The following is a 12,297-nucleotide window of genomic DNA, read 5'->3' on the forward strand; positions in this document are numbered from 1 at the left end:
CAGAGATCAGTGTATTATCGCCTGAAGAAAACGGAGACACAAGGAGATGAAATGACTTGCCCTGAATTATCCAGCAGAACTTAAAATAAAGCACAGGTCTTGTGTGTTCAAGGCATTGAGCAGACATTTAAAACAAAGTAAATAAGATGATGCTGTGCCCTGCAAGTTTCACTGAGTTGCTCACATAACATTTTCGGTCTGTCTTCATACTAATGTTTGATAATAAATCTTGAATAAATTAAACATTTTATTTGAGTGTCTAGCATTTAAGAATTTTCAAAAGCTCCAAAGTTCTATTATCTTGCCTGTGTAGGGAAATGTACCCTTTCCTCTTTTATTGATTTTTTTTTTCCCCAGTGTGGTTTTGTTTATAATTTCTTATGATGTTGTGTGATACATATCATGGGTGACTTCAAACACTCATTCCTTTTACAGATAAATGGCCTTAATTAGACAAATTCCTTCTGTATAATGGGAAATTATTAATCTAGCAATGTCTTATACATTAATAGTAACTCATTTCCACATATATTATTTACCAATATTTTAGCATGTAGCACAGGTGACGAGCTTTTCAGTGATTAAAATTGTGAGTCAGCTGAGGTAAACTATACTGACAGACCAAACGCATCTGAGATAGGACTGTTGAAATCTAAGAATTTCGTACAGCAAAAGCAAACATGCCACATTTTTTACTCTTCAAATGTTACCAGTTTAGGAGCCACTGCTCATTTCCTCCTATGCACACATGAACACAAACTTTTCAGCATTTTATTAAGTATAGAGAATTGAACCTATTGACGTACTGCACACGCAAAGCAATCTTGAAATCTTTAGTTTAGTTAATAGGCAGTTAAATGATTTCAGAATATGTTTATAACAGTCAAGATTGCTTAAAGAGGAATGTTTCTGAATTCAGTAACAGAAGGTGGTAGCTGACCCTGCAAATTCAGCCCAGTACAAACTAGAGGACAAAAGACTGGTTATGCGAAAAAATAAAATTGAAGAGAACTCGGCGAGTCCTGGTGAAATTCCAAGATAGCAAAATATAACCATTTCTTTGGAGAATATTTGAGAAGGGCTTTTTTCCTAAAGTTTATTTCAATTTTATTTTTAGTATGAGAGGCTCAGAAATTCGATTTTTGGTTTTCTTAACTTATCAAGACACTGTCCGTTTAGAACAACATTGGGGGCTTTCTCTCTACCTTGTATTGGACTGAAAATATACATGTTTAGTATAAAACAACTTTAAAATATGTAGCATATTTTCCTGCCAAGGTTCTGTGTCTGCTGTTACTAGGGCTAGTGGTTGGTCATAATAAATCATAAAAGTTGTCATGGGGAAAGTGCAAGGCAAGCATCATGAGAGTGTCGTAAAAAACATGGATCGTTTTATTTAAATACAGATATCCTTTATTTTTAAATGCACGTATTGAAGAAAAAGAACAACTTTGTTAACTATTTCTCTTTAATTCAGTGGCAGCTACAGCGCAGAACCATTATTGCTCCCTCTTTGTTTCTGCTGCCCTGCCTGTGCGGAGGGCATTGAGCGTGCAGTTCTGTGGCAGCGGGGTTTCCGCAGGCTCCTGAGCTCACAGATGGCTTCTGCGGGGGCTGCCAGGAGGGGAGCCAGCCAGGCACGCCCCTGCTCAGGGGGTAAAGCTCATCCTACCGGCCTTCAGCCCTCCAACGGAAAACTGTAGGGATCAGCGATGAGACAAGCTGAAAATCATGGCCATTACAGATTTTTCACAAAGGCCGCCTTGTCCCTAGAGGAAGTAATGTCTCTGGGCTCCCTCCATAATCGCAGCTGAGATGAGGGCGTCCTCAGTCGCTCGCCCAGAGAAGTCCATTTCCCTCCACTCATTAGAGGATCAACCCTGGTGGATGAACCTCCAGGAGCTAAAATTTGCCTCTATGAATTTTGCCCCGTTAAGCCCCCCTCCATCCAAACCTCAGGCGTCACAGGAACGGAGGGTTAAACACATTAAAAAGCAGCTGTGTCAAGCCAGCACCCACTTTCCACTGAAAAGGAAGGTCCTGCTCCCTTTCCCCAGCTGCAGGTACCCTCCTCCCTCCTCCTTTGGCAATTGTGTGGCCTTAGGGCAAGTCAGCTCAGTTGACAGGTTGACATATCTGGCAGCAAACTGTTCTTTTATTTGCATATTTATTTATATGCGGTGTTAGATTTCCACTGGGTCAATTCTCTGAATTGATTTGCCCCAGGGCTATCTGATTGCTAGAGCCATCCCAAGGGCAATGGGGCAGGAGCGTGTAGCTGGGGGAGGAGAGAGGATGAGGAGCAGGATCTCCTCCCTCTTCTTTGGCAGGACTCGGAGAGATGTGAAACCATAACCAGAAGATGAAGCTCAATGGCAGCTTGATGTCCTGCCCGCTCCCGTCACGCGCTCCTGTCCTGTCCTTGCACCAGCCCCAGGGCTCAGCTGCACGGGCAGTGAGCCGGCTGCAGGAGCTGACTTTGCAGAAAGCTCAATGCTTCCTTGCAGGCCGAGTTTTCAGCTGCATTGGCAGAAATGCATTTCCCTACTCGCTGCATGGGCAGGCAAGAGCCCACCCACCCTGGTGGAAGGGAGCAGGCAGGGCAGGAGCATGGCACCACAGCAGATAGATAGGACGCAGATGGGCTTGAGCTACTTTGGAAGCGCCCCTGAGATATTCAGAGGAAATCATGAGCTCTAGCTGTGAGATCGCATCCTTGAGAGCCCCCCTGGAAGTGTTCACGGTGTCTCTCTTCCCACATCATTCTCCACATCATTCTCCTCTTAAGAAACAAATGTCTCCTTATGGCAAGAGCTGTGGATTGATTTTAAAACACATGAAGCCAGCTGAAAACAAAATGTATGTGACAGCTATCACAAAACTGCAGCTTTAACAGTGATGGCAGCCTAGATGTCGAAACAGTGCTGAAAAAGTCAGATGCACTGCGGTGGCAGTCGTCAAACCCTGACATGATGGGAGGTATCCTTTCTGTACGTACACACAGGCATCCCAGAAGCCAGAACTGTCTGTCTTCATCTGGCTTATAAAAACTTACTTCTTATGCTACACATACCAGTTCAGTTTTGTTTTCTTCTGTATGATGAACAAATGTGAGCATTTGCGTTTAGTAAGCCACAGCTGTGAGATACCTCTGACAGGGAATCTGCAAAACCAAATCCCCCAGTCTGATGAATATTCTCAAAACTAAGTGAATTCAGGCTTCTGTTCACAAGGTGTAAGGGACTGGCAAAACAGACCAGTAAGTTTGATTAAAAAACAAAAAGCAGCTATGAGAGCAACTATGACAGTAACTAAACGTACCTAAAAAGCCAGAGAGTGACTATGCCTTCTTGAGATATGAAGGATTAGCTGTTACAGGCCTGATTTATCACTGTATTATACCAATTTTATGCTGGTGCAAAAACAGGATGATAGAGCTGTGCTGAATATCACTAAGTATGCATCCCTTCAGCTCTGTCATATGCTCTCACAGGCATAAAACCAGCTAAGAACTGAGCAAATCAAAGAAAAACCTACTAAAAAAGAAATGGTAGGAATGTCAGGTGCAGGGAAAGACAATCACTATACTCCTTGATCAATGCAGTTTTACTGCAATGATCCGGCCTGAGGGGCAACAGAAATTTATTGAAAAGCTAATTTTCAGTAAGATAAAGACCTCTTGCAAAGCAGCATTAAAATGTCTTTGATAAGTAATTAAACCAGGGTGAAAGTTTCTAAAATACCCTAAATATACACCTTGCATATTTGACCATCTCCATCTTACCACATTATTTAATCCTTGCAGCTCTTTGAACCCTGTTCTGTTATTATTGAGCTTGTTGTACAGTACTTTATCGATTAGGAGACCCTTTGATTCACAGTGACTTACAGAATAATATTCTATTCAAGAGAAACAAGCGTGTGACTCTCTTTATAACAGCAGCACATTCTGAGTGGCTATTATGCCACACATTGCAGAATTTATATTCTTCACAAGGCATATGTTTCATGTCATGAGAATTCATATTTCTTCTTTAAAATTACACACGAGGCTTTCTCAAGTGCAAAAGGCATTAGGAAGTGCACTTGAAAACACTCTGAAGTTCCGGAAATGCCAAAGAACTTCATTTCTAAGCGTATTTCTTTGAACAGAAATGTCAATATGCAGCATGATTGCTAGGCTGGAACAACGCAGGAAAAGAACTTGCAGAAAGGGGGCCAGCGTGGCTGGGATTAGCATACTGTGAGAAAGTACACCTTGCATGGTAGCAGGATGTTCGAATAATGCCGTAACAAACGGCTTCTTTTAATTACATCTATGATCAGTTACTTTTAGCTATTTAAAATATGGCAAATATATTCCTTATGTGATTGTTTCAAAGAAATATTTGGCTTGTATTCAGTCAGTAATAATCAGTGGTAATGTTACTTTTACAGTAAATGTACATGAAGTTTATGAGCGACTGCACAGTGAGACATAAAGATATCTATTTGGCATTTCCAAGTTTTATGAGTTTTCTTCAGAAGAAACTTCTGAGAAGCCTATTTACCCGTGTAGATCTCTATATACGCTCATTTACTGTAAGTGAAAGTAGATTTGTGTCATCTGTTACGTTTATTTTGATTGACTATAGATTGTTTGCCCTTTGATTACTGCTAATGTTCTGTGGAGCCATTTGTTTTCCTGCAGACTTAATGGTATTAAAGGAGAAGGTATTGCCTTCTTTTTAGGATGAATTAATTTTAAAAGTGTTTTTGTTTACAAGGGGAAAAAAGCTCAAACAAACAGATTGCCCATTCTCTCACCTGTCCACTTTAGGAGTGTGCACAAACACAGACACCTGGGACATGGAGCTTATTACAGATGAAGGGGGAATATTTTTGTGACGAGCCCTCTGTTAAATTATTGGCAACAAATCACTTGTCCCGCAGGACACACAACACTTACGTTTCTACTGGCAAAAACTGGAGGGAACCTGGTCTAAATTTATCTACTATTTATCTTGAAAAGTTTTAATAAAGACTTAATTGTGAAGGGGTTTCCAAGTAATGACTTGAGGCTGGTGAACATATCCCAGTCTGGGGAAAATAACTGTTCTGCTGCATATTTCAGAATCTTTGGGATTAGGATTGTGGCCGGTGGAATTTATGAAAAGAAGTGTAAATAAATACATCAAGAGGCGATCATTTGGAGATTGCTTCTCATAATTGCTCTTTCTCCTCTTTTTCCTTATTCTTCCCTGTTGCGCAGCCCCGACCATCTTCCTTTTGGAAAGCGGGGCGGGCTGGGGAGCCGGTGCAGAGACCCGGGGGCTGGCTGCTGGCTCACCCACAGCTGGGACGGGCTGGTCCCACCCCGACGTGCTCGAAGGGCTCCAGCCTTCCTGGAGAACCCTCCAAACACACCTTCTCAGGAGAAAGCAAAAAAATGAAGGCTCGGGATTTTGTTGTCAGCGATAACCGAAGAGAGATGCCGTACCTGCTGCGGGCGAGGGCTTCGATACCCTACAGCGCTGCTCTGGCGATGATCTTCCTTCTTTTTCTGTGGAGGACTTTGTTGACAATAGACTTTTCTCCACCTGAAAAATGGAAGCAGCTTTGCTATTCATCTTTCCCACCGGCGTTTTTCAATAGCAGGTGTGCCACAGCACACGGGAGAGCTTGAAAAGTCCACTGCTCTCACACCACAGAGACAGAGAAAGGCATGTGGGCTTGAAGAGCTTTTCAAGAGACTCTTGAACCTGAGCTTGGTTGCCTCTGTGCCTGTTGTGAATGAAAGCAAAGAGCTGATCAGTCCTAATGAAACTGGTATTGCAGCAAAGGGAATTTAAATCCTAAGCATGTTTTGCTTCAAGACTATGCAGACTTTTCCATTTGGTCACTGGTCTGTCTTTTTATGCCAGCGCTGTTGTAGGAATGTAAATTAGGACTAACAAGGAACAAAATGGCTTCTGTTCCTAAGTAGATGCTTAAGTTATGGCCATCAGATGTAAGTTGTAATTATCATTGAGGGAATTGAGTACTAACATTTTTTCTTTTGTTTCAGACTGTAATTATCTCATTTTACACCTTTATGGTCATTGCTTGTTTCCATGGGCAGATTTTGTGCAGTCCCTCATACCGTCTTAAAAAAGAATCTGAAATTACTAGCACCATAATTAGGACTGAAACTAGGAACAGCTCTTCCTAATAATTGCAGATATGATGAGTAGTTGTCATTTATGTTGGCTTTTTATGCCGCCATGAGTTTTACAAAAAGCAAACAAACAAAAACAGGTCGACAACCCCGTACTTCCTTTTGCTAAAGCTGCCCCCTCCCCTCCTGGTTTCTGTGAGCTGTGGCTACACTATGGGAAAGCTGTGGGCTGAGCATATCTGTTTATCAGGTGTTGCTGCATCTCTCCAGAGCGTAACATGGGCATGAACTCCACTGGAGCTCATCCACCTTACCCCTCCTCCCTCTGTGCCACATCCTCAAGCAGCGTGCTGACACAAGAAGAAAATTGCATGTATATGGAAATGAAGTGGTGCCTCTCCTTCAAGTGGGCTGACCCACTTTTATTCCACTTTTTTTCTTCGCTTTTATTCCTCTTTGCCTCATAGAAGGAGAGAAACCTGCAAAGCAAATGAATGCAGCTTTTAAAAGAATCATTTTAAAGCAAGGCTGAGAGGTGCAAACAAGCTGGGCTGACTTCCACTGAAGAGAAAGGGAAGTGAGCTCCAGCCACTTTCTCCTCCTGCCTTCTACCTGCTCTTGTCCTGAGAAAGTGGTGCTGCCTATTGCTGCTTCCCACCAGGCACTGCCAGCCTGGCCGCCTGCAGACCCCTGGGTCAGGGGGGAAAGGAGCCTTGTGTTCCTGCTCAGCAGCTCGCAAGGGTGTCATGACTGAGCTGGCAAGTTCAGAGGACCCAGCGGATGGCAACCCACAACGCTAAGTATGCCGCGGCGCTACAAGAAGCCAACACAGAGATGTTTGGCCTCAAATCCTCCTCCCAAAGCATGTCTGCTGGGCAAGGGTCCATTGCAACCTCCCTGATTTCAAGATACTGCAAAAGTGCTTTAAGCAATTAAAAAATTGTGACAGGTTTTAAAGAAATAAATGTTTGTATTTGGGGGGGTTGCAAGCTTACTTTTTTAGAGGTGATTGTATAACAAACCAGATGTTTCATGTTTCAGTCATTTATCATGAACCTTGAGGTCTGGTGCTGCACTCAGGCAGATCTTAAGGCTTGGAGGTTTGGGACCATCTGGTAGAACATCCAGATGTTGTCATTCTGTCCTTTCAGTGATGACTAAGACATTAAAAAATTCTCACTTTTATGATTTTTCTTTCAATTTGGTTTACATTGATATTAACATACAAATACAAACCAGAAAGTTATTAGATATATGAACGTATCATTAATACCAGTGTTGAATGACTAAGGTAAGAGTGCTTTTTCTCCTCCCCTGCATTTCCACAGATTAAGAAACTGGTAATATGCCTGAAAACCCTCTTTTAAAATGTTGCTTCACAATCACTGACTAGAAAGATCAGACATTTCCTGAAATATTGTGGTTTGCATAAGGTCACAGTAGAGATCAAATAGAAAAATTGCACCATGTACCAGTTGAGATATGTGAGTCTTTTGACCACTAAATTTGCTCTTTTGTCATTTTGAATATTTCCTGGCAAAAGAGCATAATTGAGATACCTCTGCGTATTTTATTATGGATATATCTGGTTTTATGTACATATCCATATATATAGTAAGTGCAAAGATTTGGGTTTTTTTCAGATACAACTACAAAAGTGGTTACTTCAGAAAATTAACCAGTAATGAAATGTTGTCATTTTTCTTTGAAAGGCAAGGAAGCGTGAATAAAGATTAGATTTAGAAAAACAAAAATTCACCTGGAAAAACATGCCCCTACAGTAAGCACTAACTACTGTTCTTTATTGCAGAGCGGCTGGATGGTCATCTACAGCTACAGCAGTGTCCTTGAACACTACTGAGGTCTGCATGCTAATGGCTCATACTTTTCTCAAAACTGTTAAGTGAAATATCTAGGAAGGTAAATTAAATTAAATAAAGGGAATACCAGAGTACCAGTCCTGATTGATAGTGCATTGGAAGCTGTAGAGCTACAATGTGTTGTCTGGCTTACGGTGTATCTGAAGTTCATCTGAAAGTTGGAAGGGGCCGCAGGAAGTCATCTAATACACCTAAGAGATAACAATGTAAATCAGTTTTTGTGGCAATGAAGGTATGTGTGGTGAAAACAGAGGCAGATGCATGTTTAGATTAGTGAGTTACTCTAGGTATGATAGGTGCTGAAACTCCAAGAATTGATTGCCAAATTTGTTGTTATTCACATTCTGGGCAACTATTTGGGAATATGAGAAGAGTCATTAACATCCCTTCTCTCAACACGTACCAGTGTAATGATTAGCAAAACACCTGACAACATGCTATGCAGCCCTCTGTAGGACTGGCTGCTGACGTGACCCGATAATTTTGTCTTACATTTTGCCATATTTTGTCTTTTGCCTCCCGGTCTCCTAGAATGATATTTTTCCACCTTTTTTGTCCTAACCTTTTATGTTGGAGACTAAAATGAAATACATGACGGAGCCTTCAGTTCTCTGGGTCAGTAGGAATATTCACTTGCTGAGCGTTAATCACACATCCAAGAGGCATTTCGAATGGTCATTTTAACCCTGCAACACTCTGGCATGTACCAAAGAAAACTGTATTGGCAAGGATCAATGTTATTCACAATGTTATCTTTCCTGCTTTGTTTATGGCAAGAACCTATGCTTATAATTTATCATAGTTCACTTCTGAAGACTGGTGTTGTCATGTAAAGCCAAACAGAGCAGATGTTGTTATGATGATGATTATTAACATTGTTATTGATGTTGTTTATAAATTAAAGCCTGTTTAGGAGAGCAGTTACATGCATGCTTTAGTCCCATGGAACTGAAAGGACTGCTGAGCTACCCATGCTTGTTTAAATACTATTCTAAATAGGGATGAACCTGAACATATGTTTAAGTGCTTCACTGAACTGGAGCCTACTAGAGATATGGAAAGTCTCATTTTCTTCATGGGACAAACCTTTGTTCATTCCAGCTAGACCATGCAGGCATAAATCATGCTGAACAGCCAAAGAAGTATCTCCCTGCATAAATTCCTGGATTGCTTAAACTTAATACCTAATTACAGAGCTGGTGAACCTAGATACACTGAAGGCGGTTTGAAAGGCTGCCTGAAACATCATGGGTTGAGATGCTTTTGTCGGGAGCATTGTGCTGTGATGTGTAACGTGGGTAGATTCCTGTGGGATGTTGACAGTTTGCGGGAAATGCATGTAGGAGGAACTGGGTTACGAAGACCAGGGGTTTAAAGTTTTTTTTTTTTTTTTCTCTCTCATTGTACTGTTTGTGGGCTCAGGGATTTTGGGGGGTTTGTTTTGTTTTGTTCTCTTTTTAAGGGTAGGGGGAAGGAAGAGCTTCTGGTTTTGGAAGAATCTGGCCAATGCATGCAGCATGTCATGAGTCACTTGTTCCTGGAGGTTCAATACTACACCAGTCCTTCCCTCCCAAAAGGACGCTGGTCAATGCTCCTGAACGCTCTAATGTTCCTTTTTTGCTCATGGCATTTATATGGAGTGATAATCACTTGCTAAGCCATAGATTTATATAATAAATTAATTATCACTGCAGTGTTTCCTCCACTCTCTGCCTGCCAGTCTGTCTCTACTGGGACTTGTTCAGATTTTCCCAAGCAGTTACAAATAGCTCTCAGTATTATTATTTTCTTTTAAATCATTTGTCAAGAAAATGTTTTCTCCTCTTCACACCAGAAGTGGATTTTCTCCTCAGTGTTATTCTGGCCTGAGGCACGGGGCCGGCACCATTCGGGCCTGGATCGGCAGTGGGTTCCCCGCATGCAAACATGCAGAGTTTAAAGTTCACTGGCTTACAGCAATGCAAGGATAGGGCCAGAAGCTTTGCCATTGGAAAAGAGTGAATCTTACCTTCATAAACAACTTGTGACTCTTGCATCTAATATCAACAGGGCATGAGATATCATATTTGAAGTAGCAATGCCATTAGTTATAGAAAAACTATTTTCATGCCACCCTCCCTCTCGTACTTCCTTTATCCTCTGCTGACTGTGTGCTGGAATTGGCATATGATATCAGACCAGGATCGTTTAATCTAAAGATGGTGTATATAACTTCTTGACAAATATTTCTTGAACTTAATGAATTTGCATATTCTAATTTTCTTTATAAGCGTTCGGTCCATTTTAATCCTGCTAGAACAAAGAGTTCCAGAGAGTAATTTTGTATTTGTGTTGTGTGAAAAAATGCAGTCTTTTATCACACCTTGTGGATTTTTATCATGTAATGTTTCCACTTTTTGAATGAGAGAAATGTTGAATAGGAGCACAGGATATTTCATCGGTATTAGAGTCATCATATAGTAACCTCTAATATATTCCTTCTTATTTATCTTTAAATTAAATGGACCTAATCCTTTTTATCTTTTCATATAGAAAATTCTTCTTTCCTCTACTCATTTTAATTATTTTTTATCTGAATCCCCTCTGTGACTGTATTATCTCCTATAAAAGCACTGACCAAAACTGAACACAGCATCCAGTTGGCAGTGTATTATTCATTTACCTATCACATTGTGCTGTTTATAATGTATTTTCCACCCTGTTTCTTATACCTCATAATACATCATTTGCCTTTTTTTTTTTGCACAGAGGACATACTCTACAGAAGCTTTCCCGCAGAGCTGTTGTCAGGAGTGATCCAGCCCTTTTCCAGAGTGTCACAGTTTATAAGTCAATAAAGTGCCTGAGACTTTCCAATCACTTCTACTCGTGGTTGCTGCTTTTTATTTACCAGTATGTACTGGGCTGCTATTCACCTGGCCTTGTTAGGGTCCTCCCCACGTTTCTACTCAATTTTGGCCAATACTTTATATCTCTCTGTGTGTGTGTGTGTGTGTGTCCTGCAGATGCTCCCACATAACCACATAGCCCTTTCTTGGGTTCATTCCCATCAACAGCCCTGCTAGAAGACATGAGACACCCCGCCGCAGTTTCTGCCAGGCCATCTAGGTTGTTTGTTCTTACTCTATTTCACGCCTCTATACTGTGCTCCAGTCGATAGTGCAGAGCTGTTACCGGAGCTCATGCAGGCACATCTGAGCTGCCTTTGAACTTGCTAGCTCAGGTGAAGCTGGCAGCAGTAGGTAGTGTGGGAGGCTGCGAGCCCTCCTGGTTTACACAGCCTCCGTTAGGTAGCTGTGATGATCTCTGTGCTGATACACCTACCCTTCTGCGGTACGGGAACTACGCTAGCAAAAAATGACTTGCGTAAAGCTCCTCAACCTTCAGCCGCACCTTTGAGTGCATCTTGTTCGTGGCCTTCGTATCTCAGCCCTGAGGAGGGTTTCTCCAGCATCCCGGTCTGCCACATGTGTCAAACAGCCTTTCTGGAAAAAAACTTTGTCAAAGGCTTTTTGACAGTTCTAGTGCATTATATCCACTGAGGCAGCTCCACCGATTCCAGCTTTTTATAGGCCTCCATCTAACAAAACTCGTAATCAGCTGCTTAGTATTAAGCTACTGCCAGTGGGATTTTTCCTATGCTCAAATGCAAATGCATGCTGCTATGCTGTACTCAGCGACGGCTCTCTGTTTAAGTACTTGGCTGAAGAAACAGGCTATTTTATGGGATGTAAGCCTTTACACTTTAATTTCTAAAAAGCTCCTTTCTGCAGCATGCAGAGCAGGTACAGGTTCTGTGGTCCTGTGCTACAAAGCCTGCTTACTGATAGCTGGAAATGTTGGCTGCACTATCGTTATAAACTCAGGCCAAAAGAGCATCCAGATTAAGCAATAATTTGATCAAGATTAAGAGGAAGGGAGAGAACACATGGCCAGTTAGTCACCAGAGGTACACACGTATACATAAAGTAAATCCCCAACCTGTTAATAGTAATGCACTTAGTTACTGGAAATGCAATACGAGATTACTTTCATGAGCAAGGATGAAAGAACTTGTTTAACCTTTGTACAACATTTTCCACCCACACAGAAAAGTGACATCAGATGCTTCATATAGGTAAAAAACAAGTCAGCATTTGGGAGACTCCCGAACAAGAGACAGAGATACCTCCTTACCACTAAGTTTGTTCACTTAACTTGCTACATGCTTACGGTGGGTCACTTGAAACTTCTCGTTCGTTATTTCTGGATCTTAATGACTCTGACGCAGAAAGAGAACCC

At 41.6% G+C, this 12,297-nt stretch overlaps 1 long non-coding RNA gene across 4 annotated transcripts in view; it reads left to right on the top strand.

Annotated features, from left to right (window-relative positions):
- LOC142418265 (uncharacterized) overlaps positions 1 to 10,881 on the top strand; it is a 124,838-nt gene extending 113,957 nt beyond the window's left edge. For all 4 annotated transcript variants that reach the window (XR_012778233.1, XR_012778235.1, XR_012778231.1 and 1 more), the window contains 2 exons: positions 7,947 to 8,056; positions 10,765 to 10,881. This is a non-coding gene — a long non-coding RNA (uncharacterized LOC142418265). The remainder of the gene's footprint in view (positions 1 to 7,946; positions 8,057 to 10,764) is intronic.
- Positions 10,882 to 12,297: the final 1,416 nt, after the last annotated feature.

The sequence above is a fragment of the Mycteria americana genome, chromosome 1, assembly GCF_035582795.1.
Source record: "Mycteria americana isolate JAX WOST 10 ecotype Jacksonville Zoo and Gardens chromosome 1, USCA_MyAme_1.0, whole genome shotgun sequence".
Classification (NCBI taxonomy): domain Eukaryota; kingdom Metazoa; phylum Chordata; class Aves; order Ciconiiformes; family Ciconiidae; genus Mycteria; species Mycteria americana.